General features: G+C 43.6%; 1 long non-coding RNA gene across 3 annotated transcripts in view; it reads right to left on the reverse strand.

Moving 5' to 3' along the window:
- Positions 1-14912, reverse strand: part of LOC141278268 (uncharacterized) — a 283972-nt gene that overhangs the window by 180194 nt on the left and 88866 nt on the right. The gene's annotated exons all lie outside the window — the stretch shown is intronic.

Genomic DNA, 14912 nt, shown 5'->3' on the forward strand with positions numbered 1-14912 from the left:
CCCAGTCTCAAGTAGCAAGTGATGTGGAGCCTTCATGTATCCAGTCTCTGGCACAGGACAATTACCCCCAAAATGTTCAGTTAGAGGTTGAATAGGAAAATTACCACCCACGAGAGACAGTTGACAAAAAGCCATCATAGCTAAGGATGGGTGTGAGAACTCTCTAGACCAGCACTGCCCAATAAAAATATAAGCCACATGCGTGATTTAAATTTTCTAGCAGCTATGTTAAAAAGAGTAAAAAGAAAAAGGTGAAATTTATTTTAGTAATATATTTAATTTTAGTCATATATTATAAATTCATTTTAGTAATATATCCAAAATATTTCAACATGTAATTTATAAAAAATTAGTAATGAGATGTCTCACATATCTTTTTTTTCCTTCTTCTTCTTTTGTACTAAATCTTCAAATTCTGGTGTGCACGTTACACTGACAGCACATTTCAGTTCAGACTGGCTGCATTTCACATGCTCAGTAGCCAGACATGGCCAGTGGCTACTGTACAAAACAGTGCAAGTCTCGACCATCTCCACACAATTATTAGGCTGTTTTATTGATACTTACTATATAGAATCAGTTTTCTGAAGCTTTCTTATTATTTGGGGTTTAATTTGCAGCAAGTTGGATTTAACATGAAAGATAGGGTTTTGGTTGGTGAAGCAGTAGAGTTTTATTGAGTACTGTAACGCCAGACACTGTGTTTGGCTCTGAGAGCACAGAAGTGAGCAAAACCAGAGCCCTGGAACCCTCTGAGTGAAGCCATTTAAGAAAAGGATAACTATCCAACCATCTGAAATTCTGGGGGTACAGTTCTAATTTGAAGCTCATGGGGATTCAGGGAGAGATACTGAATAATGGAGATGATCTAAAATTAAACATCAACACGTACTGGAACTCCTATTGTGAGCTCTGCAATTCCCATGGGTTGTGGGTGATATGAAAAATATATAAGATAGAATTTTAAGCGTCTAGAAGACTTACATATAAGAGAGCTGCCTTAGTTTTGGTTTCCCCAATGCTCCCCACTAAGCTAAGGATTTGTGTTTAAGTCATTTATTTGGGAGGTGATCTTAGGAACCACGAAACAGGAGGGGGGAAGTGAGGGAGAAGAGAGGCAAGCCAATACACGATGCATTAATGGATGAGTTACTGCTGTGGATGACTGGGGCTCCATCCCACTGGGGATCCTCTGAGAGCTTGTGTGGAACGTGCCTCAGAAACCACTCACTGAGGCACAAGGGAGCTGGGGTATTGATCCTCCAACCCCAGCACTCATTGATGAGGGGTCCCTCCTGGGGTGTTAATTCCTGGCACTTCTGACCTGCCGTACACTTGAGCTGAGCTCACCCGTGCTGCCAAAGAACTCCCTCAGGAAGAGAAGAAAGGGACAGGAAGCTAGGGGTGTGTGTGGGAACTAGCACAGGCAATTCTGGAGTGCCAAGAAGATATGACTTGGGGGAGTTTGGGATTGACATATACACACTAATATGTATAAAATAGATAACTAATAAGAACCTGCTATATAAAAAAATAAAATTCAATAATAATAAAAAAAAAGAAGATATGACTTGGGCTCTGACACAGTCTGCAACAATGATTAGCATTCTGAAGTGCTTACCATGGTACCAGACCCTGTTCTAAGCACTTTACATGTTGTAATCCACTAAATCCTTAAAACTCTATGAGATAGGTACCTATTACCATCTCCATTTATAAAAGGAGAACACTGAAGAATAGAGAGGTTATGTAGTTTGCTCAAGGTCACACAATTAGGAAGAGACACAACCAGTCTCTGAGTTTGGTGTCTTAATCACTGTGCACTCATTTACCAAATACTAGGATTCTATTGAAACTGGAATCTTCCTTTCAGGGAAAGCCTTCCCAGTTGTGCTTTAAAAATACTTGATATTATACTTGAACAGAAAACTTGCCTTTTGAGGTTTCAGTTTTACATTCTGGACTATCTACACAGCTCTTAATAGGAAAGTCTCTTCAGAGTAAGTGGAAGAGAGAAGCTCTTCAAATCCAGAACTAGACTAGATCAGCTGATCAATGACAGAGGTTTGCCAAGGTGTGTGCTGAAGAAAGGAAAGCAATATTTTTATAAAAGTCAAGTACCGAGACTGCATGTCTCCAAAGTGTTCACAAATCCGCGGTATGCAAAGATGGCTCTTTGTGGAATCCTTGCTCAGATAACTGACATATTAAGGGGCTGAACCCTCAAGGAACAAATTCATTTTTCTCCCACCCACTGACTGCTAACTGTCTCTGTCGGTTGGGTCTCTTTTCCTCCCACCTTGGAGGGAACTCAAGTTGAGCCCTTGTCTTTTCCGGTCAGTCACGTTTCAAGGATGCCTCCTTCTCAGGTAAGCAGTCCAGTTTGTCGAACCCAAAACTTCAATCTCATGCATTTCGAAGCTCCTCTCCTGCCCTACTGCAGGCCTGCCCTGGGCTCAAATACTTGAATTAAGGAAGGGAGGAGGGTACTGACTGGTTCCTTATTCACCCTGTAACACCCTCTCCCCAGCTTCTGCTTCTCCTAGCTCCTCCAGAGCCAGGGTAAGGGGAGGACGGAGAAGGACAGGGGCAGAGCCTTACTGACCAGCTCTGTAGCACCACAGTTGTGTGCCCTCTACATGGCAAGTCTTGGCTTTTTCTCTCATCCTTCCTTTTTGCTTGTTCTTTGGAGACCTCCTTGCTGGGCACATCTCCCTGAGGAGATTAATGTCTCCTGGCTGACCACTCATGACCCCCTCAGCTCCTACACGACAGTTGACCCTTCAGGCTCTTTCTGCTGGGTTGTCTAGTCCCTGTGGACAGACCCTTTGGGTGGGGTGCTTTCAAGGCAAACAGAGCCTGGCTTTCACCTAAGGTGGCCCCCCCAACCCACAGATGACAGGATGATGCCTACCCTTGCCCACCCTAGAAGGCAGTGTTATCTACTGTCCCACAAGCCCTCTCTCTTCTCCCAACCACTGGGGACAGTTCCATCAATCTTTCCCCTTTGGAATTCTGTAGGCCCTGTGACCTGTCAACTCTGGAGAATACTTGTCAAACTTTTCTCAAAATTCTTTTTAGGGACTTCCCTGGTGGTGCAGTGCTCCCAATACAGGGGGCCTGGGTTCGATCCCTGGTCAGGGAACTAAATCCCACTAAATGTCTGCTGCAACTAAGAGTTCACATGCCACAAGTAAGGAGCCTGCATGCCACACCTAAGGAGCTGGGGAGCCACACCTAAGGAGCTCGGGAGCCGCAACTAGGGAGCCCGCCTGCTGCAACTAAGATCTGGTGCAACCAAATAAATAAATAGGTATTTTTAAAAATTTCTTTTTAAATCCATGGCAGCCTTTGGTTTCTATAGTAATGCAAGCAGCTAGCTCAGGGGTAAATGGGCAAGATTTATTCTCTCCTCTTGGCCCAAACCCCAGTATCCTCTATCCTTCCTCACTCCCTTCACACATTTGATTTGAGTAGGGGAAGGGGAGGAAATATTCTGGGCTCAGAGAAATCCTCTCTTACTAACCTTCTTTCAGCATTGTTGTTGCCTTTTATATGGGCAGGGGAAGGTAGTGATGCACTGTGGGTTGCAAAGTTGGTTCCAATCTCACAGCAGGTCCTGCTGATGGTCTAGCACCCACTGCCCTCAGCTTTGGAGCTTGAGCAATAGGGCCCATCTTATTTCATATGCTGCTACAGAAGTAAGAGAGCTGACCACCTCTGTAAGCAGCTTAAAGGCACTTTAGTCACACTGGGAGTAAGCAAATTACCTCAAGATGTCTTCCAACATCCGGTTTTAATATTCATAATCTTAAGCTTTGCTTGCTGTTTTTTCTAACCACAGGATGACTCCTAACATTGCTTGAAAAGTGGGGGGAAAACTTTTCTTTCTTTTAGGCATATGGAAAAATAAAGCAGGTATAATAGAGAAAAAGCAATTCAAGGATCCTTAGTTCTACCAATATACCAATCGTGACGATAAAGAGGACTTAGCAAAAGTGTGATCGGAATATGAGCTTTTGAAAGCAGTCCCCACCCCCTCCACTAGTGCCGAGTAACAGAAGAACTTGAATTAACATGAATTCCTAGAATAAATAAATTCTGTTTCCACGCCTGGGGAGGGAGAGGAAGAGAAGTATCATGGGAATATATTATGAAACGCCTAGTGAAACTTCAAATTCAAAGAAATACAAAGAAATATAAATCTCTCTGTCACGCACATTACAGAGAGACTGAAAGATAGAGAGATAGATAATCTCTCCTACTTGAACAGGTTGATCTACAAGCTGTTCTTTCCATGTCATCTTTTTGCCTTCTTACAGAGACTCTGTGTGAATCATCACAGCCATAAAACTATATGACTGAACACTGATAATTACATGACTTTTAACTGGAAGAGAACAATGGCTTTAGTTCCCTTTTGCAGCCATAGATCTTCTGTCAATGTGCAGCCAACAATCGTGCTTCGCTGGTCAGAGGGTCTGATTGTCTATCTTTGTGGAAGATTCAGGCTCAGTAACCAAGACTCCAAGGGGCAGCAGCTGCAGATTTCCCAGAATCCCTGTCCAAACCAAGGGAAGCAGCCCATTCCCAGAGCTGGCAGTGCCCCAGCCCCCCGTACCCTGCCGGCTGTCCGTCTCCTGGGGCCAGATCCCTTGGCCTGAGCCTGGATGGTGGCAGGAGGCCAAGGCAGATAGGGACAAACTTTCCCCGCTTCTGCTCTCACATGACATCAGTTGGCACAAGAAGTACCAAAGTCCAGGAGATTGGCTTAGTAACTGTGATTTAGTCTCTTCTCTCAAAATAAAAATAATGTGCCTTCAAATTACAACATGTTCCCTGAACAATAATGAACAGAATATTTATGGAACAGCAGCTCTAGCTGTGGCTTCCAGCTCAGTATCTTCCTTCCAAGCATCTCACATGGGTTAGCTTGTTGGGACCTGACACCCCTAGGGGGTAGATGGCACTAACATTATGATCCCTCTTTTGAGCCATGCACTGCTCCACTGGATGTGACTTTCCTCCAGTCACACAGCTGATTATTTTCAGGGTCACGACTGAAAGTCGTGAGGAAACTCACGACTGAGTTTCCTCACCCTCAGAATTCTACTGCCTCAATTGAGGAGAGGAATGCTACACGGAATTTTTGAAAGGATTTTTTTTTTCTGATCCCAGAAGTAATCTGTATTCATCAAAAAAAAAAATTGGAAAAACACTAGGAAGCACCAGGAAGCAAAGAAAAATCACCCATATTCCCAGTCAGACATGATGACTGCTATTAACATTTGGTTGTGCAATCTCATATGTCCATTTTCTTTTAAAAATGGTTTCATACTGTGCACACTGTATTTTTAGGAAGTTTCTTTCATTTTCTTCCCAGTCATAAAGGTAATACAAGCTGATTATAAAAAACCCAGAAATCACAGACAATTATAAAGACCATCAAACCCACGCCATAATCCCACCCACCAAGAGGTAACCATTAAAAAGCAATTTCATTGAATGTGACATTCAGAGAGCCCATAAACTTGCAACGTGCCTCTAAGGCGAGAGTAAGGTGTTTTAGGGAAAATGAAGAAACGAATACTTGGCCATTATCCTTATTTACAATCGAGGCTGATCTGTCTAGAATGAATGTCTCTTCATTTCAGCCTCCCTATTTATATAGAGAGAGGCAAGAGTTTCCGATTAACTTCATAAGCATATTTTCAGGATCAATCTTAAAACATTGGTTGAGAATTCTGACTGTTCTGAAGAAACCTACACTCTCCAGGCCATGAGCCACGCTCATTCAGTTAGAGTTTCTCCCTGCCAGGCCAGGCCACACAGAATTGGGGTCACATGAAAATAGTAGAAGGTGGCTTGGCTGGAGATCACACTCCAGCTTTATCTGGGCCCGAGAATAGAAGGAGCTGACAAAGCAGAGGAGGATGTGTAAGATCGCTGCTCCTCTGTACAGTCAAAACCATCCGAGGCACATCCAAGTGCAGGTGCTAAAGGCTTTGGGAGGGAGAGAGCTCTCTTTTTCAGGGCATTTATATTGACTTTTCTTTGAAACCTTTTTATTTTGTTGCTATAGCTCAAAATTGCCTTGAAAATAGTAGTCGGCATGGGGAATGGTCCACCACCTGACTTAATAACTCTCTTAGGGATACGGCTGTACCTACAAAAATTGAGTATTCTCCATGGCTTAATCAGCCTGATGGCGGCACTAAGAGTGGAAGAGGAAAGTGCTCTGATGCTGCAGAACAGAAGGTCTCAATGGTAACTTAAAAGACAGGTGGAACTTTGATTATGGCTGTACAGAGGCCCCTAGGAGTAAGCACTCAGGTGTGTGCTACCTTGCTAAAATACAACAGAACCAACCAAACGGATGAAGACCTCCATCGCACTCCTGATGTGCCCCACTGTTGTCTCAGGTTATCCTCATTCCATGTGCTCCCCGAGGCCTGCCCCTTCTCCTGAATGTCCTGTGTGTATATGGCAAGTGGCACCGCTGTCCACCCGGCTGCCCCCAATCCAAACTCCTTAGCATCGTTCTTGACTTCTCCCTCTGTCTCATTCCCCTAATCTAATCAGCAAGTCTTGTTGATTCTGCTTTCTAAATATGTCTCAATCCTCTACTGTTTTTCCATTCCCACTTTGTCCAAGCTGCGGTCATCTGTTAACTGCTCCACTGCTATTGACCCCTCATTGGGGTCCCATTTCCATTCTTGCTGTCCCCTAGGCAGAGTAATCCTTTGGAAACACGAATCTGACAGTGTTACTCTCCCGCTGAGAACTCTCCCATAGTTCTTTTAATCAAAGCGTAATTTCCATGCAGTAAAAATCACTCTTTTGAGTATATGATTATGCAGATTTTCACAAACACACAGTGGTGTAACCGTCACAGCATTCAAAATACAGAACAGTTCTTTTCGGTAATTAAGAATAAAGCTGTTATAAAAAGTCACGTAGCGTCTTTTGTGTGAAAGTAAGTTTTCACTTCACTTGGGTAAATACCTAGGAGTGGTATCTCTGGATTGTACGGTAAATGTATTTTTAACTTCATAAGTAACTGCAAAACTGTTTTCCAAAGTGGCTGTACCATTTTACATCCCTATGTTGGTAGGATAAAGTCCAGACTCCACATTAGGTCTTCAGAGCCCTCCACACCTGCCTCCTACCTGTCTCTCGATTCTCAGCTCTCTCCATTCCCCAACCCTTTCCACGCTTTATCACCCAATCACACTCAACTTCTTTCACTGTTGTGACAAACTCTTACTAATCTCTGGGACTTCCCACATGCTGAGTCTCCTGCCGAAGATACTAGTGCATCTACCTCCCTTCTTTACCTGAACAACATTTTTCTTTTTGTAGTTCAGATCATTTTATTTATTTTTTTAAAATTGGGGTATAGTTGCTTTACAATGTTGTGTTAGTTTCTGTTGTACAATGAAGTGCATCAGCTATATGTATACATATATCCCCTCCCTCTTGGACCTCCCTCCACCCCTATCCCCCCATCTCGGTCACCACAGAGCACTAAGCTGAGCTCCCTGCACTATACAGCAGGGTCCCACTAGCTATCTATCTTACACGTGGTAGTGTATACATGTCAATTCCAATCTCCCAATTCATCCCATCCCCCCTTCCCCCTTTGGTGTCCAAACGTTTGTTCTCTACATCTGCATCTGAACAAATTTTTAATCTGACAGACTCACTGGCTTAAACATCACCTCTGACAGGAAGCTTTCCTTGAACCTCGGTTAGGATCCCCCATGTATTTCCCTCATTCACTCACTCAACAAAGGTTTGATGAATAACAACCAGCGTCTACGCTCTGTTCCAGGCACAGGGGAGATAGCAGTGGATGAAAGAGATAAAAGTCCAGACTCCCATGAAGCTGACAGACAATGAACAGTAACAACAACAAGATAAACATATACTAGAACATCAGGTGGTAGCCAGTGCTATAAAAAACTAGAGCAGAACTTGTGGGGTTGCTATTTTAGATAGGACAATTGGAGGACATCACTGAGTCGAGGACATCTCTCTGAGAACAGGTATGAGTGAAATAAGGGAGCAGCTCTGCAAATACCTGGGGAAAGATAATTCCAGGCAGAGTGAACAGCAAGGACCAAGATGTTAAGACAGAAAAGAGGTTGGCATGAAAAGACTGGTGTGTTCAGGAAGCAGCTTGAAGACCGGCGATGGGCGCCTAGGAAGCTGGGGAAGAGGCAAGGAAGATGAGGTTGGATCTTGGGGTGTTTCCATAGCGCCCTCCACCCCATCACAGCGTTTGTCACACTGCATTGTTACTGCTTCCGAAGTTGTCTGTCCTTCCCTTTCAACTGTGTGCTCTTTGAGGCCAGGGACTGTGTTTGTTCTGCCTATTACCGGTTCTAAGTACTTACACCGTGTCTGCTGCCTGGCAGGTTCTTTTTTTTTTTAAATTTTATTGAAGTATAGTTTATTTACAATGTTGTGTTAATTTCTTCTATACAGAAAAGTGACTCAGTTATACACACACACATATATATATATATATATATCTCCTTTTCCATTATGGTTTATCAAAGTATATTGAATATTGTTCCCTGTGCTATATACAGCAGGACTTTGTTGTTTATCCATCCTATATATAATAGTTTGCATCTGCTAATCCCAAACACCCAGTCTTTCCCTCCCCTACTCCCTCTCCCCCTTGGCAACCACAAGTCTGTTCTCTGTATCTGTGAGTCTGTTTTCGTTTCACAGATATGTTGATTTGTATCGTATTTTAGATTCCACATATAAGTGGTAGGTTCTCAATAAATACTCAGATGAATGAATGAGTGGATGGACTACCTCAACAGCACAAAGTCTCTTGATTGAATGACAAATCCCTGAGAAGATGGCATGAGTCCATATTACCAGCGGAAACAAGGAGGCTCAGATTGCTGAAATGACTTTCTCAGAGAGAGAGGTAAGTATGTGGCTGCAATTCAGCTTCCTCGTGATTGCAGCTCCCTCTCACAATACCTGCACAGTCTTTCCTGAACCAGGAAGATACAGACTCTCAAATCCAAACATCCTTCTGGGGGCTTCCCTGGTGGCGCAGTGGTTAAGAATCAGCCTGCAAATTCAGGGGACACCGGTTCGAGCCCTGGTCCGGGAAGATCCCACATGCCATGGAGCAACTAAGCCCATGCGCCACAGCTACTGAGCCTGCGCTCTAGAGCCCATGAACCACAACTACTGAGCCCGCGCACCACAACTACTGAAACCCGCGCACCTAGAGCTCGTGCTCCGCAAAAAGAGAAGCCATCGCAATGAGAAGCCCGCGCACCGCAACAGAGTGGCCCCCACTTGCCGCAACTAGAGAAAGCCCGCACGCGGCAACAAAGACACAACGCAGCCAAAAATATAAATAAATAAATAAAATTTAAAAACAAACGTCCTTCTGCCCATCCTCATTCACTATGTCTGCTGACCTTAAATTTGAAAGAATATCCCTGGACCATCCCTTAGGGCATCAGTTGTTGTTGTTGTTGTTTTAAAGCAGCCCAGGAGCCCACAAATGTGTTTTTATTTATTTGACCCACAGAATGATTTCAAAAAACTGGAAAACATCATCATGAAAAAGCAAAATTTCTGGCTTATTTTGAAAAATCTGAAGATGTGGCAGTGCTAGCTCTGTAATTTCCATGGAAACAGCCAGCAGACTGAGGAGTGACCGTCCCTTTATGCAGGATGTGTTCTCTCCAATTTGCCACAGCTCTCAATGCTCTTTGGTGCCAAGTACCTGGTCCATGTCACTAGGTGAGGTTACTTGTTTGGAGGGTGGTAAAGGGTGGTTTAATGCCCCATAGCACATGCAGTCAAGGCCCATGGTTGAGGGGGTTTGAGGACCAGGGCCAGCCCCCTGTGTATTTCATTTCTCTTTCCAGCACATGTAGGTGGTTGAATTCAGAATGAAATGACTAGGTAGGGTAGCCCAAAAATCAGGAAGTGAGGAAACAAAGGTGATGCCCCAAAGATCTGTGTGCAACAGAAGAGATTATGAGAAGGGCATAGGGAAGGCAGCGGTGAAGGCTGCAGCGGAGATTGCATCCCTCCACCCAGCTCAGGGCGCCGGCCTCGGGTCTTACCTGTATGTAAGTCCACGTGGTTTGCAATGCCAGCTGACGGAGCCCCTGCTTCCCCCTTGATTATATAACTCAGTACTCCAGTCGTTGCACACTGTCTACATTACTGTTCCATCGAAGACATCAAAGCATATCAGGCAGTACCAACTCAAGTCATAGTCTGGCTTAGGAGAACTCCGGAAGAGAGCTAGAAGGAATTTTTCATGCCAAGTTATGTAATCCAGGGTCTACCACAAATCCTGGCACACTGTCGCTGAATAAATACTTGCTGAAGATGAATGAACCTCGTGCGAGTTACTTTTCCTCCCACTTCATCTATAAAGTGAGGGGTTCTCATTTAGCTATTCTTTAAGACCTCGTAGAGCTCAGACATCCTGTAGTTCTATGGATTTCTAAGTAGTTACGAGCAAAGTAGAGGTCGGCAATAAATACCGGGGTCTCATCCATTTCCTGAGCAGAATAAAACATTTTAATGATGGCAGAAAAAGAATCAAGAAGGCTCTGATTTTCCACTGCTGAGCTGAGATCATGCCATTAGTCACAGCTGTCTTTCTCAGCATTGGTGTTAAACCAGGTCCATCCAGAGTTTAGATCTTGCATGTGTGTGGAGTTTATTGGCCAAAAATGAATGCATCAGAAATTTGCCTCTGGGACTCAAGACACGTGGCTGTAATGGGTGTGATGTACAGGTGAGGCCAGCCTGCACAGGCCAGCCAGGTGGCGGGGGCCGCCCGGCTGCTATAACTTAAAGAGCCATCCTGGGCCCCTTGCCCGATGATTTTCTTCTGTTAGCCTGCTTCAGTGCCTAAGATCCCCAGTATTAATCACACCTTTGAGTTAAGGCCTTGAAAGATGGCCTCCAGATACTCCAATATGCAAAGAGGGATTTTAAATCAAAACATTTGCATTTATTACCATATTGGAAGAGGAATTTTCTCCAGCAATAATGATGATATTTGCAATCTATTATTGAGCACGAATCCTGTACCAAGCACTTTACACACTGCTGAATGTTTCTTCATTTCACCCACACAATCCCCTCTGCAACGAGTACTATATTTAGCCCTATGTATAGGCTTGGCAAGAGCCAGAGGCCATAGGACCCTAAGTGGAGTCAAATGCAGATTCTAGATCTTCTCTTTCTCTCTCTCTCAGGATATAACTTGCACACAGTGCAGTGCACAATCTTAAATGCACAGCTGGGTATATGTTTACATATGCATACCCTCATATAACCATCACTCAGACCAAGATAGAGAACATTTCCAGCACCCCAGGATGTTCCTTCGTGTCCCCTCCCAGTTGGTCCCTCAGCACCCCTCCTCTGCAAAGCATTCACAACCCGAACATCTACCTGTTTGGCTATGTGAAGGGAGGTGGTAGCCCAGGCAAACTCGGGTGGGCGGGAAATAGTCCAAGAAATATAATATTAGGAGGGAGCAGGGTAGTGAGGCAACAGGAGGGAGCTGTCTCTGGGGAGAGACGAGGGCTTGTCCTCAGGTGACAGTGTTCCCTGCAGCACACCCAGCTACTGCCCAGTTGGCTGGGACCACCAGCAGCATCTCCAAAGCCTGAGGACGTAAGTGTGCAGAGACCATCGTGGGAGCGCAGGTCCTGCGTATCAAGCAGTGCTGCTCTCCCACTGCCAGGAATCCCAGTCTCTAACAAGAAACAGAATGCTGACAAATGAAAAGGAGATGTGTTTGCTGGCACAGAGTCCACGGAGTGGGAGGGCGGGCCAACGCAGTGCTCCCACAGGAAGTTTCGAACCCACTTTCTAATTCTTAGTTTAGCTATCATCAACTCTTCCCAGATGCAATGTGGCTGTTTTCACTTTGCCGTGTTTAAATCGAGCTTCTCCTATTGTCCTTCCGTCTGCCCTACAGTTCAGGATGCTAGTTTCGAATTGTACAACCTCCCCGGGCTTCTGCACGGTGTTGACGGCATTCTCTTTAAGACAGCTCTCCCGCCAGCTGTCAAGTGTTGACCGTCAGCTTGTATTTGATTATTCTCAGCAGTTCTTCTTTAACTATGCATCACCCTATCTCCAGATCTGAAGTCCTAAGTAGTTGGCAGGCACTAGGAGACACACTTCAGGGAAACCCTGTGACTTAACCTGGAGGGCAACTGCAGATAAAGATTAAGAGCTATGTACCTAGGTTTTTGCTGATAAGAGGAGTGAGATTTCGCAAAGGGAGGGAAGGCTGAAGAAAGAGGGAAGACAAGATGGAGGAAAGGAGAATGAAGAGTGGAAGGAGAGAGGGAGAAGGGGAAGGGAGAAGAAGAAAGAAATAGAAAAAGAGGAGCATGAGAGGGAGAAGGCTGGAGGAGAGGGACAGGAGGAACGCAGGGAGGGAAACACTGAGAACAAGTGGAGGAGGGAGTGGGCAGATGGAGTTCAGACTTTCAGAGGACAAGAGAGGAGCCTGTGCCAAGGAAAATGGACTTCGGAAGGCTTGATTATTTTCATTAATTGTTTACGATAACAGAGCAGCTAAACACTGCCAGGCATCTACATCAATGGATGCCTATAGAAAACTAGACGTCAAACGTTGCAAATATTAAATATTCTGCCCTGTGATGTCCCTGAATGCACTCACACTTAGCAGATAATGGGCTAATTATGTAGATAGATCAGGAAATACGTTTGGCCCTTGTCAGTCACGTCCCATTTCACACAGCTGAAAAATTACAAAAGATGGGAGAAATAGGTGCAAACAGAAACAGTGGGGCTGCCCACTCTCCTCTTTACAAATGCAACTGGAGAGATTTCTTTAGCTATAACCAACCATGTACAACTGGACACGCGGCATTTTCAGAACGTTCCATCTAAGGAGTCAGGGAAGCATGTAATGCATCTTGAAAATATTTCTAGCTAAACCATTTTAAAATTTTGTGCCATGTTTATAGGGGGTAAACCCTCAGGTAAAAATGAGCTCCCCAGATGGTGCATCCCTGCCCATTCTCCTCCAGGAGTTCTAGAGGACCCATGTTTTCTTGCATGTGTTTGTCATCAAAGTTAGAGAAGGCCTCAGAGACCTGCTGAACGATGGGTCTGCTTGGTTAAGTTTTGGGGGCAAAACAAAACAATTCACTTTTCAGCATTTATTTATTGTTCAGTAACATTCCTTGCTAGTCAGAAGATTCCTACAGTTCGAAAAGTTAAAACTCTACCAATAAAGAAACTCATTTTTAAGCACATAAAAATAATGGTTCAGATGTATAATGATACTCTATTTGCATTTTTCCTAAATTTATAAACACAGTGCTGATAGCCATAATATAGAAATTAAAATTCTGAATCTAGTAATCTAAGTTCAAATCTTAGAAAGCCTGTTTAAAGAAGGCATCTTAGTTAACTAGAAAAACTAGAAATTAGATGAGTTTAGTTTTAGTACTTCCTCATCCACTAAGTGAACATTGCTCTTTGGATAAGTCATATATTTATTTATTCATTATTAATTTATTCATTAATTCCAAAAATATTTTGTTGAACTTAGTGTGTGCCAGAGTCTACTAATCTCTGAAGATATGGAGAGGAAAGGCTCATTCCTGCCACCGTGTACTTCCTCACAGAACGTAACTTCAAAAAGTACTTATGTAGTATCTGTCTCCTCACATTAGATTATTAACTTTACAAAAGAAATAACTGTGTTACGGTTTACCTTTCTCTCTCCATCACTAGCCCAACACTGAGCACATGGCATTTACTCAGCAAATATTCATCCAATGAATGCATTTATCATACGTTAACATTTAAATAGCACTTACAGGGACTTCCCTGGTGGCACAATGGTTAAGAATCCACCTGCCAATGCAAGGGACACGGGTTCGATCCCTGGTCCGGGAAGATCCCACACACCCGAGAGCAAGTAAGCCCGTGTACCACAACTGCTGAAGCCCACGCGCCTAGAGCCCATGCTCCCCAACAAGAAAAGTCACTGCGATGAGAAGCCTGTGCACCGCAACGAAGAGTCCCCAGCTCGCCACAACTAGAGAAAATATGCCCGCAGCAATGAAGACCCAACGCAGCCAAAAAACAAACAAACAAACAACAACAAAAAAAAGAAAACAAAAAACCCAGCACTTACATCCATTATCTCATTTAATCTTGACAACAACCCTGTGAGGTGGGTCCTATTCTCCCTATTTTACAGTTGGGGAAACTGAGAAAAAGGGAAGTAAATCTGGGCTCTCTGGTGCCAGAATCCGTGTGCATATCCACTCTACTGCCTATGACTGTATCAATGAATTAATGAATGAGTGAATGAATTGATTTAAGTAGTTTACAGCCTCTGGGCTTTAGGATCATTAATTGCAATATGAGTATACTGGACAGTTTTCCTAAACTTTTCCACCAAAGTCTAGTACAAGTTCTTTTAACAAATCGCTTTACCAGATTATCATCAGGTGCTCTCCATTTGTTATAGAAAATGTACTATCTGATGCCCAGGAATGGCTGAGACTGGCGGCCAGTATACTCTCTGCTATGCTCTTGCATTTCTGTTCCCTCCACTTGAGTTGTATCATTCCCAAACCTGTTCGTGCCTTTTGTACTTACTCTAATTACATAATTTAATTAAATATTATTTAAGTGCATAGAAAATGATTGCAAAAAGAAGTAAAGCTGTTGTTTCTATGAAAACTATACTGGTGGTAGATATGCAAGTGTGGATTCCTGTCTGTTTGAAATCTTTTAAAATAAATAGTGAATGCTGAAAAAGTAAGTTAAAAGATTTGGAAATACTTTTTAAATGCAAGAACTTGCATTTGAAAGTTGCTTCCAAATAATGTGTGGAG

This window comes from Tursiops truncatus, chromosome 3, assembly GCF_011762595.2.
Source record: "Tursiops truncatus isolate mTurTru1 chromosome 3, mTurTru1.mat.Y, whole genome shotgun sequence".
In the NCBI taxonomy this organism is placed as follows: Eukaryota; Metazoa; Chordata; class Mammalia; order Artiodactyla; family Delphinidae; genus Tursiops; species Tursiops truncatus.